Genomic DNA, 23,770 nt, shown 5'->3' with positions numbered 1-23,770 from the left:
AAATACCCAGTAGTGCAATTGCTGGGTCATGAGCTTAGTTTTATATATAATTAAAATAAAGGAGATAAAGGATAGTTGATTTTGGAAGGAAAACTTCAAAACTCATTCTATGAGGCCAGCATTACCTTAATCCTAAAACCAGACTAAGACCACACTAACAAGGAGACAAATATCCCTAATGAACATGGAATGTAAAACTTCTCAACAAGATGTTACCTAATAGGATCCAACAGTACATTAAAAAGATTACTCACCATGACCAAATAGGATTTATTCCTGAGCTGCAAGGTGGTTCAACATCCACAAATCAATCAGTGTGATACACTACATAAATAAAAGAAAGAACAAGAACTAATCAAACTCAACACCCAAGAAACAAACAAACGAACAAACAAAAAAATCCAGTCAAGAAATAGGCAGAAGAAGTAAAAGACGTTTCTCCAAAGAAGACATACAAATGGCTAATAGACACATAAAAATATGCTCAATATCAGTCATTATCAGGAAAATAGAAATCAAAACCACAAAAAGCTCATACTGGTAAGAATGGCTAAAATTAACAACTCTGGAAACAATAGATGTTGGTGAGAATGCAGAGAAAGAGAAACCCTCGTACACTGTTGGTGGGAATGCAAACTGTGCAGCCTCTCTGGAAAATAGTATGGAGGTTCCTCAATAAGTTGAAAACAGAGCTACATTATGACCCAGCAATTGCACTACTAAGTATTTTTCCAGAGAATTCTTTTAGAGTGGCTGCACCAGCTGTCTTGATGATTACAGTTTTGTAATAGAGCTTGAAGTCCAAAACTGTGATGTGACCACATTTCTTTTCAACATTCTTCTGGCTATTCAGGGTTTTTCTGGTTCCATACAAATTTTAGGATTATTTGTTTCATTTCTGTGAAAAAAGTTGATGGTATTTGATAGGGATTGCATTAAATGTGTGGATTACTCTAGGTAGCATAGATATTTTCACAGTATTTGTTCTTCCAATCCATGCGCATGGAATTTTTTTCCATTTCTTTGGGTCTTTTTCATTTCTTTCATGAGTATTCTGTAGTTTTCTGAGTACAGATCCTTTGCCTCTTTGGTTAGATTGATTCCTAGGTATCTTATGGTTTGGGGTGTAATTGCAAATGGGATTGACACCTTAATTTCTCTTTCTTCTTTCTCATTCATTGTTAGTTTACAGAAATGCAACTGATTTCTGAGCATTGATTTTATATCCTGACAATTTACTGAATTACTGTATGAGTTCTAGTAGTTTTGGAGTGGAGTCTTTTGGGTTTTCCACATAAAGTATCATATCATCTGCAAAGAGTTTGACTTCTTTGCCAGTTTTAATGCCTTTTATTTCTTTTCATTGTCTGCTGAAAAACCCTCGGCAAATATCATTCTCAATGGGGAAAAACTAACAGCTTTTCCCGTAAGGTCAGGAACAAGGCAGGGATGTCTACTCTCACCACTGCTGTTCAGCATAGTAGTAGAAGTCCTAAAAAACAATTCTATGTTGAACTTTATGGGCCATCTAAGGAAATTTTCCAAATACTGAATTTAAAATTTAATTCCTCATAATATGCTAATCTACTATATATTATATATACATTATATTCTGTTTTCTATTCCCTTTCTCCTTCTTCTTTCCCTCCCCTGCTTTCCTCATACCCTCCTTTGTCATACATTCGCAGGACTTCAGCTATCAAGAGCTGTATGAATCACTTTCCACAGATAATCTTATTTACCTCAAGAATTTAATTGAAAAACCATTCTCATTAAATTTAGCCTGAATCTGAAGTTCGAAAACATCATTTTAGGTGTTTAGGGTATTAGAGGGTTTTGGTGAAGTCTTTGTAAGACTGCAGCACATCATACCAAATTATATCTACTTGAGGATGTTTTACATTTTCTTATGTTTTTTTTTCCTAGGCTACTTGTAGAGAAAGGCATTTCATATATTCATTTACCTATATGACTAAATTATTGTCAATATTTGTGTCCAAATAATTTTTTTGTTTTGTTTTCTAATTCTTTGTTCTCATCTTTTTCTTTGGTTCTGGGTGTGGAGGGAAGACCAGAGCAGGTCTTTTAATTTTCCCTTTAACTCATTCTTAAAACCAAAATAGCCTTTTGACATTTCCATTTTCTAGTGTGCCTTCCTGGATTTTATGGCTTGAATTGTGGCCACATCTGTCACAGCAAAAACGGAGCCAGTTGTGATTCAACGAGTGGATAGTGCATTTGCCCAGCAGGTTTCCATGGCAGCCAGAGTGATAAAGGTAGAGCTAGGGCATTGTTAGGCATGTAGGAATTCTGCATGACTATGAGATCTTTTATTCAGAGGGCAAAAATGTAAACTCAAATTGAAAACATGGAATAATCACCTAAACTTTGGACTTGGACATTAAGGATACAGGAACTCATTCTGTGCCAATATCGTGGTTGTTTCTGGTTTTGTTGCTGATTGGTCAAAATGTTTTGCCTCCCATAAATGAAGTTGTTTAATATCTTGAAACATCTCTAAGCTGTTAGTCTTCAATGGTCTAAGAAGTTCCCTCTGAATGAAAAATATGTTACTAAATGTTTTTAAAAGACTGCATTGAGTTCAATGGTATTCAAATAAATACAAGGTCTTTATGAAAAAATATTTAAAAATATGAAATAGCCATTTATCACAAGAAAGTAGTGGCAGCCATAAATGTCGACAAAGAGATAGAGGTGGGAATTTGGGCTACTCAGTTTAATATAAAATATTATAAAATCCTAGAAGACGAATCAGCCTAATTTAAAACAGCGCCAAACTGTACAGCTCTCAGTAAACAACTCTAAGTCCAAATTTCCTCTGTATTATGTACACTCTTGTGCATATGATTACAACAACTATGGTGATGATATAATGATAGTGATAATTTGACTTTATGTGAACCAAGGTTATTGCCTTTAAAAAAGATTTATATATTAGTCCCACATCATATCCACATGTCACTAGAGTCTTACATATAATATTTCTTTTTTTTTAAATTTTATTTATTTATATGACAGAGAGAGAGACACAGCGAGAGAGGGAACACAAGCATCAGGAAAGGGAGAGGGAGAAGCAGGCTTCCTGCTGAGCAGGGAGCCTGATGTGGGGCTTGATCCTAGAACCCTGGGATCATGACCTGAGCCAAAGGCAGACGTTTAACCATCTGAGCCACCCAGGTGCCCCACATATAATATTTCTTGTCCATCCTTTATTCATTTATTATTTAGTGATCCAATAATGTGCACTTGTTATGTGTCTGTTTCTGCATTAAAACTTGGGAATGTAGCAGAAAACATGGAGCTTACAGTCTTCTGAGGAGATAGACAATAAATAACATTTTAAGGAAAAAATATTAAAATACACTTAGCTAGTAGAATCAGTCTCCTTCCTCAAATTCCTATCTTCAAGAACACACATTGTAACAGATGCAAACTATTGTCGAAATAAATCCATTTTAAGACCTGATGTGAAGTCATGTATACAGTGCAGCTTCTTTCTGAGAATTCTAAAACTCCCTCTCTCCTTCTGACCAATAAATATCATGTTACCACCCCACTTTCTACTTGGGACTTATCTTGAGGAAACTGTTATCTTTAATCTCACTTTAGGTGCATCAGTGAAAGCTCAAAGGATTAAATTTTCAGCTTTTCTCTTTCCTTGGTAGAGTGTTCACCTGGAATGTTTGAAGACAATTGCCATCAACTTTCTGTTTGTGATTGACAAAGCTTCTGCCACCCAGTAGCTGGAAAATGCATCTGTCCACCTGAGAATACCAGAGCCAGATGTGACGCTGGTGGGAACCAAAGCACCTTATGACATTCCTCTGATTCATGGGTTATCCAGAGATATTTAGATATTTCCATATAAAAACATTACTCAATTAGAGAACAAAGCCTTACCACTGCTTTTCACCTTCCCTTAGTATGATTAATTGTGGTATGAGCTTTTGCATTTCAGGCATCCCAAACCAGCACCACGACTAAGAGAGGACACATTGTAAGTACCTCAGAGTGATGCAGTTAAACACCCTGATCACAAAAGGTATTCAGAGATATAACTAAAATTAAGGCAATTATGGCACAATCTAGATAGTATTCTTGAGAATCGAGTTCCCACCTATTCATTGTAAATTGAGACTTATCTTTTATTGTCCTTTCCACCCCCAAGAAGAATGACCTAGAATATAAAGTCCCAAATCTTCAGGGACTGTCTTAAAAAGAGGAGAAAGTGGATTGAATTGACTCATCTCTTGCTATTTACCTTAATGGAACCTTACTAGATGAAAACGTTTTATACATTTCACAATAGCTCTGAAGGACTCTCCTTGCCACAGATTTTGACCCAAAGTAGAGCATTTAATATTAGAATTTACTTTCTTCATTACCAAAAAGAAGGGTTGAGCTTATGTATTACTAAGATCATTTCCAGGCCTAATCTATGATTCTTTAACTTGGAAACTCAATAATTCTGAGAAAAACACAGTAACCTTCCAGGATATAGGAGAGTGCTTCTTGCCCAGTACCATCTCCCCCACCTCACCTTAATTCTAAGAAATAGCAATAAAAGCTATTTTTTCAATGCCTCATCCCTTCTTAAACACTTTGCTTGCATTCATTTGACCACTTTTTGAGGTTGTTGCTAATTTTATTCCTATTGGAAAGATGAAGAAACTGAAGCACAGAAAGGTAGTAAGTGGCAGAACCAAGATTTGAACCCAGGCAATCTGGTTGCAGATTTTGGGTGATGCTATTAGTGGCAAATACTGTATGTGTGAATATCTATATTTTGGCCAGAATAAGGAACCTCCAGTAGCTCATCAAGAGTGTTATATCATTACCTAGCATTTTTTCTTTCCTTTTTATAGACTTTTAGAATAAGGTTAAAAGGTTAGGAATCTTGACTTGGCACCTTATGGGATCTTCCAACTCAGGAGCTTATTGGTCTGGACATTGCTTTTTTGCAAAGTTCCTTTATTTAAATATCTAATCCTTGCGTTTCACTGTACTGTAAGTTTGTGAGTTGAATCAGTGTTTATTAGCCTTTTATTTGTCTTTTAGAACAAGGTCTAACACATGATAGTCTTTAGCAAATTTTTGTTGAAGGAATTCTGGCTTCTCTTCTCAGCATTCTTCATGGAGTCATGGTAGACAAAAGTACTTGAAACTTGCATATCTAAACAAAGTTATGTCAGAATAAACATCTACATGACACCTTGGTAAAGCCACAGTACCCATGTCACCAATGAAATGCTCACTAAAGACAGAGTCCTTATAGCATTTGTGGTTTCATCTAAATACTGAAGAAAACCACCAGTGTTTTTTGAATGCATGTTATGTGCCAGGCATTTTAATTTATGCTTTCCAATCATCACCATTTCCATTTTATAGGTGAAGGAACTAAAGAATAAAAGAATTAAGAGCTTGCCCAAGGTTACACAGCTAGTAATGATAGAGTGGAGATTTGAAACAGAGAATCTGGATCCAGAGTCATATTTTAACATCCCCACTAAGTTACCTCTCAAGGGAAAGAAATAGGAATTGCTTTTGGTTATCTGTTTTCACTGCCTAATATGTCTTGTCCATTAACCACAGGTGGCTATTTAATTTAAATTTGGTTTAATTTAAAATTCACCTCAGTCACACATTACATTTAATTTAAAATTCACCTCAGTCACACATTACATGCTCAGTGGCCACACTGAGCTAGTGACTACAGTATTTGATGGTGCAGTAGAAAACATTTTCATTTTTGCAGAAAATTCTAGTGGGCCGCGCTCAGCAGTAGCTTAACACTAGCCACCAAACCAAGAGAGCTGGTTCATAGGCTGGAATTAAAACCTCACTCTATGGAATTCCTAAATTCCTGTATCACATAGGCTCTTTCATCGACAAGTAAATTACCACGTGACAGTGTATCATGTGTATTAATGTGTCCATTCTCAGTGGGCACCGCAAGGCCCCTCTTGTCATGGGCTCTTTGAGGGTACCCACAACCTCCACAGATGTACTACAGGGTCTTTTATTTGCATTTTTATTTTCAATTAGGCACAGTTCATCTGTGATATTAACTGTGAGCAGCTGTGTCTATGCAGGCACTATAAAGATAAAAGACCTCATTTTAATTCGAACTCTGGTAAAGGACCTATTAAACAGCCATAATGTTAATTCATAAAAGAATGTAACAACTTTTTATTGGATTATTTCCCCACCCTCTTGGTAAATTAACATTTGCAGACATTCAAACAGATGTCTTAAATACACATCGTTATTAACATGAAAATGTGGTATTTTTATAAATTAAAATCAGATTCTGAACTGCTCAGGAGAGATCCTGATTCATAACTTCTTTTCAAACAAGAACACTAGGTCTTACCACCAAACTAAGTAATCCTCCCACACACTGGGCAGAGGTGGATGTGTTAGTTTAAATTTGAAATAACACAGAATATCTTTTTACTTTTATAAAGTCTGAAGTTTTAAAGAAGAGATTCATTTCAGAGCAACATTTGCATCTCCTCCAAAGCTGCTTTTACCTACCTGTTTTACCTTCATTTAGGAAGGAATTGAATTTACTCCTTCGTAATCACTAAAAACAACTAATTGCAAAATTGATTTCTAAGTCTCCATTTACATTATATTTAAAATCTTGTGAGTAAACTAATGAATAGTTTAAAATCTAGTGAATAAATTAGTTAATTAATTGAGACAAGAGAGTTAATCTGCCTCTTAACCGATCTTCATTGTCCAAGAGAGGGAAAAAACCCCAACTGTTCATGATAAATTTAGGTTGAATCTCCAACCCAGCAAAGATAATTTTGAGGCAATAAGGAAATGTTTAACAAAATTTTGCCTACAGACTCAGAATTTGTTCTAGTACCTGTATCTTCCTATTTATAATTTATATATATATGTATATACATACACACACACACACACACACACACACCCCTATGCATATATAATTCTTTCTTCATTATCCACTTTATGGCTCTCCAATTTCTTTTTTTTTTTTTAATTTTTAAATTATTTTTAAAAGATTTTATTTATTTATTTTAGAGAGAGAGAACACATGTATGGAGCAGGGGGAGGGGCAGGGAGGGAGAGAATCTCAAGCTGACTCCCCGCTGAGCATGAAGCCTGACTTGGGGCTCCCTCTCATGATCCTGAGGTCATGACCTGAGCCGAAAGCAAAAGTCCACTGCTTGACCCACTGAGCCACCCAGGCACCCCAGCTTTCTGATTGCTTATTTGGACTTCCTTCTATATATTTACTTGATACCTTGTCTTTCTACATAGTTATGCAGAATGACAAATGAGCAGTAGATGAGAACTTAAAAATCCAGCCCAGCCATTTACCTGGGATATAACATTTTTTTTTCCTTTAAGATTTTATTTATTTATTTGATAGACCGAGATCACAAGTAGGCAGAGAAGTAGGCAGAGAGAGAGGAGGAAGCAGGCTCCCCGCCAAGCAGAGAACCCGAAGTGGGGCTTCTGATTTCAGGACCCTGAGATCATGACCTGAGCCGAAGGCAGAGGCTTCAACCCACTGAGCCACCCAGGCGCCTGTACCTGGGATATAACATTTAAGGTTTCTTAAGGCATAGAAAACTTCAGTTTATCTGTCTCTAGAATGAAAGAACTTCTCTCACGGCCTTGCCCACCTCACAAGTGTTTGTTAGGACCAACTGAAATCATCAGGAACCTATTTGTGAATCGCGTAGAGCTCGGTAACTGTTATTATTGCAAGTTAAATTCCTCTGGTCCTTAAATATTGGTAAATTGAGTTAATTTCTAGTCTTGCCTAAGTGACTGGGAAATATGAATGCATTTTCTGTTTCCACAGGCTGGACTGGGTGGGACTTTTTCCCTCAACTCACAATCCTTCAGAGACAGAACCTGTTAATTCTCTGCTAATTCTTTGCTGGATTTCAGACTAATACCAAGCCCCCAAGCTGGGGTGTGATGTTTGCATTACCCCTTTAGTCCATGTTTAGTTATTTTCATAAAGCTGACACTTTTTATCCCTTTGCTTTATTTCTCTACCAGTTGCAATCTCAATGCAATTCAATTTAAAGATAGTTATATCCCTTTAGTACATATAGCAGGATTTTGTGGAGTTAGGTACACAGGGGATCTATGGCCCTTTTGACATATTTTAAGAGATGAAAGAGTTGAATTTAAAGCCATTTCATTTTCAACAACATGAGCTCAAATAATTGTGTTTTCAACCTAAAGACAAATTTCATATATTGTGTATTCTGAGTGAGTGTTGCCTTGTTCTGACCTCAGGACAACTAATCCATTTTCCCTGGGTCCCTCAGAATGCTGCTGCTATAAGCTCTATTGAATAATCTAATTCTGAGAAGGCCCTTTAAAAATCCACGTTGCTGTCCTGCCTTCTCCTTTTTTCAATTTTGTCACTAACTTCCTTGACACTCCCAGCTTCTTCCTGTTTTCCATTAAAGTCCTTACTGTTATTATACAACGTTCTAGCACGGGAAAAAGATTCTACACGGTTAACCAGAATTTTTTTACAAGTCTATCATTATCCTATTCAGTTCCAAGAACTAGTAGTAAAAAGACTTTGTGATAAAAAAGGACATTTGAATTGCTTTTATTTTTATTTTTTACCCTCACAGAATGCAGGTCAGGCCAGTACGGCCCTCAAGGCCCTCAGAAGTGTTGGTGCAGCCACAGAGCTCACTGTAACCCTCGTCACAGGAGCTGCACTTGCCCCTCAAAGAGAATGGGTCCAAGTTGTGAGGAAAACGGTTTGGAGTATCCTCGATAACCAAATACTAACAGCTTTTCAGTGAGCGAATAGAATTTTGCCAGGGTTCACCCATGGTTCATCATCTTAACTTTGGCAGAGAAATGGACTTACTCAACTATCTTCAGCCCAACTGCGCCTCTTGTGAGGTGAAAAACAGGACATCTCAACTTTATGGCTTCCAAGCATAAGTTCCTTTCTCTAGGCTCCCCTTCCTAAGTGCCTTTTGCTGAAGAACATGCCCAAGAAAAAGAGAATGTTTTTTCAAGATCCCAATCATAGTAACATTCTGGACTAATAAATAAAACTCTCTCTCTCTCTCTCTCTTTTTTTAATACGCACAGGCGGTATTTAAATTTGGAAGTAAGAACTGCTTTTCAGTTCAGGTTGGACTGCACTGAAATATTCACACCTATTCACTGAAGACCTCAGTGGCTATTAAGTAGCTGGATCCTCCTTAGAAATGTCTAGAATTTCATCTATTTATTCTCAGTATCCTGCTTCACAGCTAAGTCTGCTTCAGATTGTTAATGTCTTGAATTTCAAACATGACTTTTGGTGTGGGAGACTATTAAGACTTTGCCACATAAAAATCAGCATACAAGGATGACGTGCACACTTATAATGAATCATCAGAATGTTTAGTGGTGTTCTCCCCATCACTGGTCAGCACACAGGGAAAAAAGTGAGCAGAAGTGATCAAGGCAAGTTCTTCGCCAGCTTTGGGAGACACAGACTTCCCGTAGAGTCGGGCCTGCTGGGAATCGGGTATTTTAATCCACATGACTAATCTTCATCTAAATTCCTCATCATTCAGGTTGGCTCTAGAGCTATTTGTAAGCATAAGCCCTATAATAAGCTCAAGAAAGATCCAAAGATAAATGATTGTATTTTTTGCTCTCAAGTAGTTTGTGAACATCTAAAATTTGAAATTACTGGTTAATTCACATTAGAAAGAATAATTTTTTTGATGGGAAATGTTACTCATGTTATCCATGTTTTATTGGATAAAAATAGAAAATATTAAAATTATATGACTGGATATTTGACTTATGCATAATGTCTAGGGTAGCTTTTTAAAAGATTTATTTGCTTATTTTAGAGAGAGCAGCATGCACAAGAACGGGGTGCAGGGACTGTGTGCAGACAGAGTCTTAAGCAGACTCCATGTTGAGAGCAGGTTAAGGCTGGAGGGCCACATGGGGCTCAATCTCACAACCCTGATCTCAGGATCCTGAGATTACCGCCAAGCAGAAACCAAGAGGCAGCTGCCCAACCTACAGCACTGAGGGGTCCCTAGAGCAACTTTTAAATCAAAACTAATTTGGGACAGAATTGACTGAAGTATTTATACAAAATACTTGGTGTTAACAACTCAGTATGGTATCTGATCTTAACATTTCCTTTATCACTTAACAGATATATAGCATACCTCCAATAGGCGGCCATGCCAAATTTAATGTTTTTAAATGATATAAAGGACTTGATAAGTAATTTTTTAGGAGATCACTCCTAAGTTTGGTTTAGTCTGAGAAGAGTCATGATGATGTTACCTTTTTTTTCTCTATCTACAGTATTTAGAATTAAAGTTTTGTGTTTATATTTCAATTCATTAAATGGTTTTTATCAAATCAGTTGAAAAAACTATGAGTATTCAGAGTACTTGTTAATTTTCCTTACCTCTTTTTTTTTTTTTTTTTTTTAAGCTTCTCTTAGCTATTCCCATCTGACCTGCAAAGAGTATAAGCTATATAAAAGCGGCATTCCCTCCTGGGCTGCCATTTACCACTGGACTCCCTTCATTTTGAGACTTAAAACAGTGACTACTGAGAAAAAAAAAAATGAAGAAACCAGGTTTCTCTTTCATACTAGAGATGTTATCTCTTATTAAGACAGACAAGAATCTGTAGATTTAGCAGGGAGGAAGAAAGAGTAAGATTTCTTTTGGTTGAGATTTTTTCCTTATATATTGCTTAACTTTTTATAAATGAGAAGCCATGTGTAAACTGTTAAGCACAATTGCTGGCCGATGTCAGGCGGTCCATATATTATCTCCCTTCACCCCCTTTTCCACTCCAGGCTCTAACACAAATTGCGACAGTAGGCAAGCAAAGTCAAAGTACGTGCCTGTACTGGCACTATCCCAGGACCCATTAGACCATTTGATTTTCACTTTCCTCCTTATCCTAGTCAACAGAAACTAATGCAAGGGACTATAGCCCCATTTCTTTACAAAAAAATTTTAGGCCGTCTTTCACATCAAAAAAGAAAATAGAGAAATGTTTAAAGTCCAGAATGCTTTCATTTTACCGTGGGTCAGCTTGAAAAATCTTGATTCAGGTGGTGCCCTGCAAAAGTTTGTAGTCTTAGGGTAAGTGATACCTCTGCAAAATTGTCTAGTCCCTCTGTTTGAGAACACTAGTGGCCAATGTCTGAAATCATTACAGGGAATGCCATGTCATCTGTGGACCAACATATACTAATGTGAATCTTCAATAATTTAATAGCAAGAAAATTCTGTTTTAGATTTAGAAAATCATATAACTGAATTTTAAAATTTATTTTTTAATAATTGCCATGTTATAATGCTTCAGATTAATAAAATAATATATAATGACCCACATTTCTGAACAAATAAATAGAGCATATTCTTTGCTTTTTATAAGGATTTATCTGAGCTTTCTACACAAAAGAGCTATTCAGGTACAGTGAACGGAGATTTGGCTTCTAAGAAATAATTTGCACAAAACTTTAAAGAATTCAACTATTGTTTAAAATGAAGCATGATTTACTAGGTATACCTTCTTTAAACTAAAGTACAATGCCAAATTAGAATCATTGTCATTGGGAAGAATAATTTATATTTCTCTTCTTTTTCCTCCCTATATAATCTGCCCTTTGAATGCAGAAATGCTGACCTCAAAAGAAATTCATCCACCCATAATACCCCTTCACAAAAGTGCTTATGCTGTGATGGTTCAGGCTCTCTCCCTTGAAATGCAAGATCAGAGTGGGGATTATTATGCTTTTCTGCAATAATATAGCTCAAGTTTAAAGAAAAGGGAGCAGATGTATGGAAGCGTGCTGGCTAATTTGGAGTTTCAATCTAACATGCGTGGGATATACCATTTCAGTTTAACACCTAACTTCCCCCCTACTCTAACTTCTATACTCATTTATTGAGTTTTCCAGATGAGACAGCTATTTGACACAGGTTAAATTATTTTTAGAGAACTTGGAAATCATTCCAAGAGTTAGTGGCAAGAATGGCATTTCCTTTGTTAGAAATAGCAAAGAAGGTTTGGCTTCTCCTGGGCCTCTTTCACCTTGGTTTCTCCAGTACCTGGTAATACAGATGTAGCAAGAATTTAAAAAAGCATTTTGATGAAGTGAACAAATAATAGCAACTGTCTACACTCTAGGAGTTATGTATGCAATTCAGTTGAAATAACTTTTCATGTTTCTATAATAGAAAAAAATCAAAGTAGCTGAGCTTTTAAAATACATTTCAGAGTGATTCCAAAGTTTTGACCATTTTTAGCGAATCATGTGGAAACTATGTTCTACTTTTCTTGCTTATATTTAGTTTTTCTAAATACAAAAACACAAAATCCAATAATTAAGGTCCAGGAAATGTATTTAAAAGCCACAGATACCTCTTTTTTATATTCTTCCAAATAGAACTCTCTCATCTCTAAATCTTTTATTAGGATTGCTTGAAACACCATTTAATGATTTGTCATTTTAATATTTATGTACAAACTGCTTAAATTTTAAAGAAGATTAATTTAAATAATAAATATTAACATTTTAATTAATATTTTTCCATTCGATATCTTTAAAATTATAGGGAAAGTTTAATAATAATGTCTCCATTTAAAAAGGATGTAAGGATATCTATAAAGTACAATTTTATTGCCCAGACCTCACAAGAAAAATTCAGCAATAGTCCATCAGACAAAAAGTTTCATGTAAAGAATTAAATATTAAGTACTTAAAGTGTTGACAATATTGGTCTCTTGAAATGTAGAGTATTGGTTTGTGAATAAAATTCCATATGTAAGGTTTGGGTGGATATTGTAGCAAACAATTAACGTGAATAATGAACTTGTGAGGTATTAGATATCTAAATGTTCAATTGGTGACATTTTGAATCATTTATTAACTGAGAAGTACCTTCATTTGTGTCACCTTTTAATCATTGCCTAAAAAGCAACTTTCTGTATGTTAGCTCTATCTTGTACTTCCTAACTCACTCAAAAATATTTATTAAGTGTCTATAACACTAGATACTGTTAGAGGCATGAAAAAAACCAGTGGTGAACAAGATGGATGTATTCCCTGCCTTCATAAACTTACAGTCTAGTAGTCGACACGAGCCAACAAGAGCCATGGTTTTTCAACATTCTTAGCTTTGCAGTGAGTTTTATAGTTCATCAATCCTTTTATAGTTCACTAATCCTTCGCTAAGTCTATTTCTCACAAATTTGTTAATTCTCCTATATTAATACATACTTTGATAAGTCAAATGTATTCCACCTAACCTTAAAATTCCATACAGCAGATTTTACTCTTAATGCCACTACAGGAAATGAAATATTTTTTTAAAAAACTTGTGAAATACCATTTTACATTTATAGAACACTGTATTATTTTTTGCCATGTAAAATGGAAGTCTACTTTCAAATCTGTTATTGCAACTGTAATGGCATGGGGATTGAGGTAGTAGAAGTAGAAGGAAGAAAAGAGTATTTCTCTTATTCTGAAAATTGTCATATCCGTTCAGCATCCACTACTGCCTTCTCTTTTGGTCAAGAGAGTGTTTCCCAGTGATAGAGGAGGGTTTTTAGGTGTTTCCAAGAATCTGACTTTATTACAAAGCAAGTAATTCTCTCAGGCATTAAAAAAATATCTTGCTATTCTAGTGATGTCTTAAAACAAGGTTAAATTATTTATTTCTTTATATTGTGGCAAAATACACAGAAGGTAAAATTCACCATCCTTACCAATTTTAATTGTACAGTTCGGTGGCATTCAGTACCTCCACATTGTTCTGCTGTAATCATCCAGGATTCTTTTTTTTATATAAATGGAATTCACTGATGTCAACTGAGCATTTAGAGTCCTCAGTACAAGTTTTTGGTCCACTTAAATAGCTTAACTCATGTACTGTACTGCCTTTACTTAGGATAGTTTTCATATTCTGTAAACACTTTGGTTGTTTGAAAATATGTTTTCTATAAATTTCTTCTTATTCACAAGGCCTGAAGCAAAGGCATTTTTCACATTTAAACAATAATACTTTTTCTAGGGGTGCAGTGATTAGAAGACCAATCACTATGCCTATCAGTTGTAGCTCATCCACTTTAATATATTTCTAAACATGCTGAAAAAAATATACAATCAGTAAATTCATTGGGCTTTATGAAATATTAATCAAATTTTAATTCCATTGTGAACAACCTTCATGAATTTCTGAGATTTTATACACTTTTCCTATACTCACTTCCTAGAACACTCTCCAGACTGCCTCAAGGCCATGGGATAGAGATTTCCAAAGCCTTGAGACCACCAGCAGCAGGTCCCAACCAGTATTCCATGAAATGCAGATTCATAGTATTTAGTAAGGAGAAAAGGGGCAAGGGAGAAAATTGTTTGGGTCTTAGAGTAAAAAACAACACTACCCACTAAGAAATTCTAGTTGCCTAATTTCTTAAACGGAAATAAATAGTAGACTCTACTGCAATACTTGTTAGGAACTCTAATATCCCATTGTGATTTGTGAATTTTCAGTAGAATAGACATAATATGCGAAGAATTCCAAATTGTTTAACTAGGAGTTCCTTTCTTCAGGGCTGTTTTGAAAAACTAGCATCCCAGGGAGCATCTTTTATGAAAAATGGGAATAAATATATAATCGAGTGATTCCTCAGAAACATCCTTGGTCTGGATACCCCGATCACACCTTTTTTACGGTGTTTCTAGTAATTGCCTGAGAGAATTCTGAGCAAGGCCTATATTACTTTATAGTTTCCCATGGATTTGCTGTGAGCCCGTAAGTATTTCTTAAAAGGGAGTTTTGGAAATGCAAAATAAAATGCTAATAAAGCTTTTTTAAAGAAGTCTTCCTTTCTTGTTTCTCTGATTCATATGAGAAATTGAGTAAATAATTTTGTAAACATTAAGGACAATTAGGAAGATGTAAAATAAATTATATTCTTTTTAAATGAAATATTATAAAAGTTTTATAGGAATATGTATTAGAAAATAAAAGACTAAAGTTTTACTAACATCTGGGCATTTTATAGTAGTTTTACATACCATATTTTGAATAACGCCTGGGGATTATTTAAATGATTTAAAAATTCCAAAGAGAATGTTTAGTAGCACACTGGAATGAATATAATTCCTTTCTGAGAATTACTAAATGGTTACACAAGTTGTTGTCATGCCATAATTGAAGTGTGTAAATTCTACTAATACTTGAGTTATTATGATCTAAGTCTTATTTACTAATGATCTTTGTATCGTTTATTAAGTGCTTAACATAAATTATCTCCAGGTCTATGTGCACACACATAGATACATACAAAGACCTATTTGTTGTTGGTAAAAGGTTATGGAGAATTTCCTTTTGGATGGTATATTTAAGACATTTTTGGTTAAAACTCTACTTAAAATTCCAAATTATTACAAATGAATGTACACAGTGTAGCATTCAGAAAAATCATCTTTCTCACTAACAAAAACCTCCAATAACACATGAATTTGATATATATACTTAAATTTTAAAATTAGCAAATAGTGGTATGAATCAATTCACATAGGACCAGGCTAAAATAACCCTTTCTCCAAAATATGAGATCTAACCTAGCTATGTTAGGTTAATCAAAACAAGGAAGAGGCATTTAAACAGAGTAGAGGATCTTGCTTTACTTGGAAGCTGAGAAGCACAGAACTGGAAAATACCTTAGAGCCTTTCTAGTCTTTTTGTTTTATGGGCAAGGAAACAGAAGCTCCAAGAAGTAGGTCCCACAGTGAATACATCACAGAATGAAGACTTTCTTGTCTTATGTCTTTCATCTTTTGCTTTTTGATTGTTGCCTTTTCTGAGACATGTGAGAAATTCTTTTGGCTGGAAGGGTCAGTGAACTTCGCTTAACAGAAATCCCTTTGAATTCTAGCTGTAGTATCACAGAACTTCCAAACTTGCAGTGTCCTCCTTTTTTGGATATTCACACTCTATGTGAGAGCAGTAGTTAAATACAGTTTTATGGAATTGAAGCCAATGAGAGGTTCATGGTCCTAATGGTTTCATTGTGTTCCAAGAAAAACGATCTGAATTTTAAAGGTTTTTATATCTTCTTCAGCATATATTATTCAAATTTCATATTTTGAAAAGCAGTTTAGCCTACAAATTTTAACAATATCTTATTTTGCCACTGCTACCCATTTCTGTAATGAATGGTAAGTATAATTCCTAGATTTAAGCCACATATACATGAATTATTCATGTAATATACATGGATTAATTTACATGAATTATTATTTATTTATCTGATATATGCCAAAGCAACCTCAAAGAAATATTATTGGTTAATACACCCATGTGTAGCCATAAGGAAAAGTTGCATTAACTTTTTTTCTTTTACTCATTCGTGTGAGAGCATTTGGGATAGAAATCCCAGAGATACCAATGCATCTATTCTGTACAACTTTAACTAACCAAGTGTACTGCCTTTTATTTACTTACTCAGCAATTCAGAGAAATTTAGAATAATTCAATAAAAATGGTCTGAATATGTATGGACTTCTAAAGCAACAGTTACCAGCCTTGATCACGCAGAACAACTGACTACCGTAGTAGTCAAAGTGGAATATGAATTACTGGAACATTTAATCATATTACATGAGCTGGAATCAGTACTACTTAGAAAACCATAAGTCTATTACAGGTATATAAAACAAAAATCTTAAGCATGAATATATAGGACCACAAAAATTTATTAACTGTTCAATTTAGGCACAATCACCTTTCTGAGAAATTCCATCAATATATATTTTATAATAGTTGGATATTCACTTTGTCAGACTCAACATTTCTTGGACACCAATTTTTTTAAAGATTTTTATTTATTTACTTGTCACACATACAGAGAGAGCATGAGCAGGGTGAGGGGCAGAGGGAGAAGCAGGCTCCCCGCTGAACAGGGAGCCTGATATGGGACTTGATTCCAGGACCCTGGGATCATGACCTAAGCTGAAGGCAATGCTTAACCAACTGAGCCACCCAGCTGTCCCAGACATCAGTTTTTTAAAAAAGAACTTTCAGTGATCAAAGTGTTAAAAAGAAAATCCAGTTAAATGTGAACTTGGAAAATGACTGGCCACATTCAACTAAATGATGGAACCTTTCTCCACATTCTCAGCACACTGTTGTAGAGTTTGGGAACTGTCATTTCAAAGTCTACATTATAGTTTATGGATAAATAATTAAATAATAGGTAAATACGGGGGCTGTATTTCAATCTCTAAATGTATAATTTTTAAAAATAGAGAACCTAGAAGTTTATTCAATCATGTACATTTTTTACAAGCTTAGCTATCACAACAATCATGCTTCTTTTAAATAAAATTTTTATGATATTTTTGTGATGATATTCTGTGATAAGTCATAAGCATAACTGAAATATTACTTTTGGAATGAATTATATAAACTTAAGAAATCAGTAGCTAGCTATAAAAAAAAAGGTTAAATAAGTCTTATATTTGTTAGCTCCCCATCATTTGATTTGACAATGTCAGTTCACTGGCTGATATGATATCTTTTCCACTCTGATTGTTTGAAAGCATTTGTTGCAACAAATTAATCTTTTTGAAGGGCTTTGCTTTTCTCTTTATTTCCTTGTCTATTCTTGCATTTATGGGTATATTTCTCTTGAATGTTTTATCCTGATTTCTTTTTTTTTCTTCTTTGTAAACAACAAGAATATTTTATCTTTTCTAACTCACAGTATTGATGCCAAATTATTTGTTCATGAGGGAATACTTCCTAGACACTAAAGTATTATATGGATGCTCTTATCCTTCACATCATTATTTAATCAAGCAAAATGCAGTGAATCAACGGGCTCAGTGTATAAATAAAGTAGTTTAACAGATGTTTTTTCTCAAACTGATTGCATGTGTTTATCTTTGGGTGATGAAAATAATTATATAATTGGTTAATGACATTTATCACAGTCTTAATATACACCAGACACTATAATAAGTATTTTTCAAACAATTTAATTAATCATCACAATAATTACTTAGAAGATATGAGTCTGCATCTGATTTTTCTTTTTAACAGTTGAGAAAGTTGGTACCGAAAGGACTCCAATAACTTGCAGAAGTCCTGTGGCTCCTAAGTGGGACAGAGCTCAGGGCCTGATTCTGGGAGCCAAGCTCTCAACTATACTATGCGTGCAATTCTAAGACACTACCAAATAGACTGAAAATCTATCACTGAAAATGTTGGAAGGCAATAAAAATTTGGTAAATCCAAGTAAGAGTGCATTCATATTCCAGATGCTCATTCGGACACATAGAATTGGTCACATTTTCAACCACCATTATTTTTCTGTATAAGAAATGTGTGTGCGCACTTTTTTTGACATGTATATAAGAAACTTATAATCAACTGCTATCTCTGGGTGACCTTGACTTTTTTTTCCCATTTTATGTTATTTTACTTCTTTTCAGTGTTCCAGCATTCTTTGTTTATGCACCACATCCAGTGCTCCATGCAATACGTGCCCTCCTTAATACCCACCACCAGGCTCACCCAACACCCCCACTCCCTCCCCTACAAAACCCTCAGTTTCTTCTCAAAGTCCACAGTTTCTCATGGCTTGTCTCTCCCTCTGATTTCCCCCAATTCACTTCTTCTCTCCATCTCCCCATGTCCTCCATGTTATTCCTTATGCTCCATAAGTGACCTTGACTTTATCCAAAAACATTCTTTCTAATTTCACCTGTACCTTAATCTCTCCCAGTTCTCAACCAGATCCTTAAAAATCAGAATTTAAAAAAGAAAAAAATCCTTGATTAATCTAAGATATTGCATGCTTTGGTTCTTTGCTTACAACAGTATTACATGTAACTTTTGCCCCTACTTATCTGTCCACTTAACTTCAGATGTTTGTTACAGAAATTCTTTACTGAGATGTGGGCATCAGGTTTTCCTGACATTTGTGGGAACATAATTCTTTGCTGCTCAGAACTCACAGAGACAGAGCTTGCATTCCTCCTTTAAAAACTTTTGATGATGACTCTTTGCACCAAGGAATCCATCATCTCTACCATCCCCTTCTCACTTAGGTTTCTACATCCATTCCACCATGTGCCCTCCAGCTACATCAAAGAATTGCTTTACCCCTGAACTCACCTTACTTCCATGCCATTCCCTCTGTCTGAAATCCTCTTTATTCTCTACATGGTGAATTATTTATCTTTAAAAGATCATTCAAGGAGTCTTACCTAGCCCTAATCCCTCACCCAAAAGTATAGAGTTTTCTTTTCAAACTTCCACAGCACAGAAGCTGGCACATAATGGGAGAGAAACAATGATTTATGGAATTGTCAACAACATTAAAAATGAATTAGAGACTGATCTACCTGTCAGGAGGCCTCTTCTCTCTTACAAAATTTAGAGCTCCTTGTTTAAATTTCAAACACTCATTTCCCTTGTGGCTATAATTGGCTTGGACTAGCAATAGCCAAATGAACATATGTGGACAGTAGATGCCAAATAATGTGATTTTATTGAAATATGCATGTGGCTTTTTTGTTGGCGGGAGAGTATACTGCTATCCCAACATATATACTTAGTTCAAAAAAATGCAGCATAAGGAAAAAAACAGATCCCATCTGCCAGGCAAAATAGCTATAAAGTGGAGAAATCAGGTTTTTAATGAATCCATTGAGAGTGACTTGAGTTATTTTTTAATGTAAGAGCAAATAAACTCTTGAGCAGAGCTGCATAGCCATGGAGCATTCTTTTAATTTATAGCTAGCAAAGTCCAAATCCTGGTTTTAGCTAAATGAGAATGTTCCCAGAAGAGAGAATGATTAGACAATGCAAGTGGGCTTACACTGGCCTTCTAAAATCTGGCTCACAGTCTAAGGGGACTAGAATTCCATTCTCAATTCAAGACATGTAAACACTTCTCTATATATTCGTGAGACACACTGCACAACTTGGCTGGATTTTTCTGTTTTCTTTAGCACATATCCACAAAAACAAGAGTGTTGTTCTTCCATATTCCAGTCTGAAGGAGTGTGGGATAAAGGCAAACACCTGTTCTTTCTTCTTTCTTGGCCAACATTTTCTGTCTCCATTTTTGGACTTCCATTTTACCAATACTTTTTTTCTTTCCCTTTTCTACTAATAGGATTACTAGAAATAGAATTCATTCATAGGATTGTAATGGTTAAAAAAGACATAAACTCTACTGATAAAAATTAATTATGAGGTACATCATGTAAAGGCCAAAACATCATAAATAATCAGAGGTTTGGGGTCTTGTCACTACTAAGATATATTGCTTTCCTTAATATGTCACAGCATGCCCCATCACAGCAGGATGGAGAACCCTGCAGAAACATAACTTTGAATCTCACATTTGTCCTGTACCGATTGAATATCTTGGACAGTGGTTTAACGTGTCTGTCCCAGGAAAGAACAGCTGTGTAATCCAAGCAAAATACCTAATCTTTTATTTTATTTATTTATTTTATCCCCATAATGAGTTTGTGTATTTAATTATTTATTTATTTTTGTTTCAAGTTTTTATTTAAATTCCAGCAAGTTAGTTCAGGATAATATTAGTTCAGGCATAGAAATCAGTGACATGTCACTTAGATAAAACACTCATCATAACAAGTGGCCTCCTTATTTCCCATCACCCATCTAGCCCATCTCTGGTCTGAACAGGGAAAGACAAAGTGAAATGAAGTCTCAAAGTTACCAAGAAGATTAAATAAAAACACAGTGCAATACCTGCACCATATAGATTCTCAGTAAATGTAAGTGGAATATGGACTATGTAGTCTAAGTCTGTTAACAGCAATACCAGTGGCAATAATAAAAACAGCATTCTAACCTCATGCGGAAAGCTTGCCTAAGACTGTACATGTATTAGTTCTCCTAACACGCCTGCAATAGCCCTTGTGGTAGTTACTCTTGTTTTGATCTTTCATTTGTAGAGAACGAGTCTGTAGTCTCCTACAAGTACTGTCTTATACTGGACAGTACTTCCCAAATAAAAAAATCAGAATATGGGAAGTGACCATGGAAAGTGTAAGTCATATATTTGAAATTAGAGGCTTTCTCAGAAAACAGAGGATAAAGAATTATAGTTCTTCCTTCTATGGAATATCTTTATATTTTGAAGAAAAGTTAAATAAATCACATTTTTAATATTTATCAAGGAAACTTATCCAAAGGGCTAAATCATTCCTCTAGCATTTATGCCTTTGAGTAAAGTAAGTTTTCTAAGTATCTAAATTGTCCCAAATTCTAAATATCTATATTCTGCTATTTTTACCAGCAGAAAAATGGCTATTGGTATTTGGATTCTAATACTGTTTGTTTTCTAGTTCCTAGAAGAATGGTATTACAAAAATATTTGCTTCCTACTTAAAGCCAAAAAGAGATGAGGATGTCATACTCATTAGAGACTGCACAAGGGACATCATGAACTAGGAGACTGAGATGTCTGGGAAGCTCAGTTACAGAATCTCTTGAACCATATTTGAGTAACATAGTATGGAAATTGATGACATAGAGAAAAGATGGATAATATGAGTCATGTCCAAATGTGTGATCAAATGAGTTGTAGAAATCTGAACCTATCTTATTCTTTGTGATTTTTCTTAAGCCCCTGTAAACCCCAAGCCAAAGAAACCCCATCCTATTATTCATGGTGCATAATTGACACATTCTGGCAAATTGGACATGTCACTATATTCTGGAATTTCTATTCTACTTAAATCAGAGGTGTTATCACGAGGGATTGACTATTCCTTTAACATTGTTTTCAAGGGCAATTTGCCACAGTGACTCCTTGGACAAGCCAGTGTTTTCTGTCAGTATGGGGAGAAAGTGAGAGTGGGGTAGGGAGAAGAAAAGAGGAAAAGAAAAACTAAGACTTCTGACCCCTAGAGTGTTGGGCAAATATGTTAGCAATGTTTAAAGTAATTGAATCCAAGGGTTGAAAAAACCTTAAGAATCCCATAGTCTTAGTTCTCACTCAACATCAATGTTATAACTGTACGTCTGACATCCATCCAACTTTTTGAATATCAGATTCTTCCCTGATTCCTAGAAACGTCTTTCTTAAATTAAGACAAGTGTTGACTCCATAAAACTTCCAGTGTTTGGAAAATAAGTCTTGATACTCCTCTACCTGACAGTCTTTCAAATGGTTGAAGCCAGCCTTCATGTTCCATTACTCTGTTTTTCTCCAGGTGACAAATCACCAGTGCTTTCACAGTTCCTGATATCATTTGCCAACCTCCTCTAAAAGTGTCCCAGATTAACAGTGAGTCCTTTTCTTAATTTCCAAAGATGTAGCTGTTGTTCAAAATAGATTATTATGTAAAGCTTAGTGTTTCTTTCCTGATTTTTTAAGTAATATATGTTTATTGAGGCAAATCGCCCATAATCTCACCCCGAAATAACCAACACTTATGTTTTCTTGTTCTTCCTTTCATCTTTATACATTTTATATTGTTTTATAAAATAGACTATATATACATTTTGAGTACTGCTTTGTTTCTAATGTTACGCTTTGAGCAATTTCCCATGTTCTCAACGCTCTTTGAGGAGATGTCTACAGCAATTCATCCTAAATCCAGTATTTTAAATTGTATCCTGATAATATCTTCTTCTTGACCCTTTCACCCTAAGTATCTGCAGAAATTCTTTTTGAAGCACTTAGTCAACATTAGGACTATAGGTTTAAAGACTTGTCGTACTCGCTAGGTAATCATTGATAACAAAGCACTTCAAGTACAATAGAAAACCAATGTTTTTTATTTAGAAAGTTGGTTTAAACCAACCAAAGAAAGAGAACACTTCTGTCTTTGTTGACCAAGTCTTCCTTCTTGAAAAGACACTTCTGAAGCAGATAAAAAAAATTTTTGCACTCTCTATTCACAAGGTATTTAATCTTTATATTCTCATGGTGACAAACTGAGTGCCATTAGCCAAGGAGACTCTCACCTGATGACAGAGGTGGATCCCCAGTGAAAGGAATCAAGTAAAGGTGAGGCAGCACAAGGCTTTGTAACCATAGTTACTTTAAGTCTAAGATTATAAATATATTGCTTCCATTATGAAAGATGCATTAACATTCCTTTATGTCCAGTCTTAGAAACCTTGTTATCAGGGCTAGCCTGTTTACTTACTTATCTCTTAAGAGAGGGCTAGGCTAAATTAACACTTAAACATTAACCTTGAAGATAGTCCTAGAAAGTGGCCAGAGAGGGAGGATAGAACTTTTTAAAAATGGGATAGAGTGATCTCAAAGAAATACTCAAATTCTGAGAAAAGCAAAAACTTTATCTTATTCGCTTATTGAAGAATTTGCTTCTACTGACCCAGAAAATTCTGGAAATGACCTCCTCTATCTTTTTACATGCACCTGAATGAAGTGAAGGGTGAAATGGGAGTACTTTATAAGGCAATCCCTAAAAACAAAATTGCTATATACTTTGCAGCTGATCATTCATCTAATCATAACAGATGTTTTCTTATATATGGTAAAAGATATTCACAGTAAACCACTGAAATAATTAATATATTCATAACAATAAGGTAAGATATTCTTTTATGACTGGGAAAACTGCTGTCTCAGACTTTCTCTGCCTTTGTAGCAAACATCCTGACAACCACACAGTTTTGCCATTTGCATGAGAGCCTGGATATTG

General features: G+C 35.1%; 1 protein-coding gene across 1 annotated transcript in view; it reads left to right on the top strand.

The window, feature by feature from the left end:
- The window catches only part of LOC131825591 (EGF-like and EMI domain-containing protein 1), a gene marked incomplete at its 5' end in the record, with an annotated part of 304,549 nt that overhangs the window by 225,958 nt on the left and 54,821 nt on the right, over positions 1-23,770 (top strand). Inside the window, 3 exon segments of the mRNA XM_059165052.1 lie at positions 2,148-2,276; positions 20,752-20,863; positions 22,307-22,380.

Source organism: Mustela lutreola, chromosome 2 (assembly GCF_030435805.1).
Source record: "Mustela lutreola isolate mMusLut2 chromosome 2, mMusLut2.pri, whole genome shotgun sequence".
NCBI classification, from domain to species: Eukaryota; Metazoa; Chordata; class Mammalia; order Carnivora; family Mustelidae; genus Mustela; species Mustela lutreola.
This window is presented reverse-complemented; position numbering and strand designations above follow the sequence as displayed.